The 2,502-nt window shown below is 38.2% G+C and overlaps 1 non-coding gene across 1 annotated transcript; it reads right to left on the bottom strand.

Moving 5' to 3' along the window:
• Nucleotides 1-1,942: 1,942 nt before the first annotated feature.
• tRNA:Lys-TTT-2-5 (transfer RNA:Lysine-TTT 2-5) lies at nt 1,943-2,015 on the bottom strand. The gene has a single exon. It is a non-coding gene; the product is annotated as a tRNA-Lys (tRNA).
• Between the last annotated feature and the right edge of the window lie 487 nt (nt 2,016-2,502).

Raw genomic sequence — 2,502 nt, 5'->3', positions numbered from 1 at the left:
GGACCCAAAGGATTCATCAGCGGCAACAGCTGTTGACTGCCGGGGCTGCCGAAAATGTTAGCATTTTGCGATGATGTATCGCTGGCATCATTATAACTGCTGCCAAAAAGTGCACAGTAAGTTAATTTGGCCAAGAAAAATTAAATAGTATCCTATTTCTAATTCTAATTCTATGGCTTTTGCATCGGAAGTCATCGATTTTGATTCTGTTTTAAAAATAAAATATTTTTATAATCTTGACTTGAGCATAGCATATAAATCTATTATTAAGTGTGTTGATTGCTTTTTTTTTTATATAGAACATGGGATTTTTTCCAGTGCATCACCCTCTCATTGCCCCCGCCCATGAAACCCAGATTGGGCTTCAAAATTTCGATGCGTTTTCACCCGAGCCCTGATGGGCCCTTGTGCGTGCCTCGGGTACTTGTTGTTATATTTATCACAGAAATGTACTTTATCTTTGCCGGTGCTCAATGCGCGGAGAGTAGAACCGGAGAGCCAGAGATTTGGCGGCAGGATCGGTGGCGGGAGTCCCGTAACCCTATACCCTTGGGCCAGGACATTCGTCAACAGCTGTTGTGGAGGAGAGTTCCCGTGGTTCTGTCGGTAATATTTGCCTTTCCCATCTGCCTGCCAGCGGATGTTGCGCAGATTTCCATGCAAACTAAATTATATAAAAATACAGCCACACACTGTTATATGATTAAACTTGCATTATAAGCCCGAAGTTGTGTGGTAAAAATCGGCCAACATGTGTTTGATTTTCACTTTTAAAGGGCGAAAGAATGTTGCCATTGTATGTATGTATTTTTAATGTTTAAATACATTTTGATGGATGGCAATAAAAAATGTTGTTTTACGATACAAGCCCTTTAAAGGTTAAATAAAAGCAAGTGTCGGCTTATGTATTTCAAATTCATCACGATATGATTTGGCTCTAGTTTCCCGAAATTTGCAATTGCATTCGTCAGTTTGCCCCACACTTTTCATTTTCACCTGGCCTGCTGATTTCAAGTCTCATGTATGCAAATGCCTTCAGTCTTCAGGATATTGATTCAAATGCAATATTCTGTGCGCGGTATAACTCACTCATTTGCATAAGTTCATTACTGTCCGAAGCTGACCTGGCCTGTATTTGACCGGCTGTTGATTTGTGGGCGGTGGTCTGGACCTATTCCCGTCCTGTCATTGATGGCGCCGTGAAATATGCGAAGTGGGTGGTCCATTTAGGAATCCATTATAGCTTTAAGTTCGCACAGATAACTTGCAACGAAGGAATTTTAACGTAAATTTTAAAAGACCGCAGATTCAGAAGCATTTAAATCGATTGTTCTAATAATACGTATAAAATAAATAAATCCATTTTCCGTTTAAGTTTTGATATACCAGTAGAAAAGCTTTGTATGACTTTAAAAGTCATAATTAATAGGAAAAGCCTTGTTGCTGTGCACAACTTCTTATTCCTGTTTTATTGTTCTCCACATTTATGTTTATTTATAAACCGACTGGCAACGTTTAAACAAAAGTCTTTCAAAGCTGATTACCCACTTTGGAATCTCAGAAATGTTGTGTGCATGCAGCACGGCCCTTAGTCCTGTTCTAAATCTCATATAACCGCTGCACTATTTTATAAACTTATTTTTCCCCATTCAATTTTCGTTGCCATGGCAAATAGCGTTTGTGCTCGCAACTAGCTGCCTGCTTATTGTTTAAGGAACACAGCCAATATGATTTGACAACAATCTTTTTTTGCTGCCGCAAGGATAATTTTCATTTTATCATTTTCTTTTCTCTTTCTCTATAGCAAATAAACTAAGACTATTTACTTTTTTATATTGTTTAAATCATTTTGAATATAAATGGATTTAAGATACACAAGGAAATTGATAATTTCAATATTGGATTTTTAATCAACATACCAAAAAAGGCAAAAAAAGATGGCCGCCCGAACAGGGACTTGAACCCTGGACCCTTGGATTAAAAGTCCAATGCTCTACCGACTGAGCTATCCGGGCATGTGAAGGTCACCCGCCAAAACACCCGACTAATAGGACTGCAGGTTATTTGATATAACCTGTAACCTATAACCATTTTTGATATATGGTCGTAAAATAAAGAACAATTAGTTTGTATTTCTTATGCCATATTCATACATGTTTTCATACTTGAAGTTTTATCTGTTTTCGTTTTCAATTCCATTTTTTGTTTAACAATTGCCTTTGCAATCGAACCCAGATTAGGGTATACATACATGCGGGTTTCATTAAAAATAAGTTGCGTAAATTTATTTTACATCGAATGCAGTTGAACATTTTGCGCCCACTTTGTCCTTGCGGACCCATTGACCCAATTCCAGGCCAGGACCCGGTTCAGTTAGGACAGCAGCATCATCGTCTTTTGGCGTCTTTATCCTTTATGTAAAGGAGCGGGGAGAAAACAACCAAATCGAGTAAATAAAAACACAGAAGGCTTCTTCACGGCCGGGATGGCAATAAAAAAAAA

Source organism: Drosophila melanogaster, chromosome 3R, assembly GCF_000001215.4.
Source record: "Drosophila melanogaster chromosome 3R".
Taxonomy (NCBI): Eukaryota; Metazoa; Arthropoda; class Insecta; order Diptera; family Drosophilidae; genus Drosophila; species Drosophila melanogaster.
This window is presented reverse-complemented; position numbering and strand designations above follow the sequence as displayed.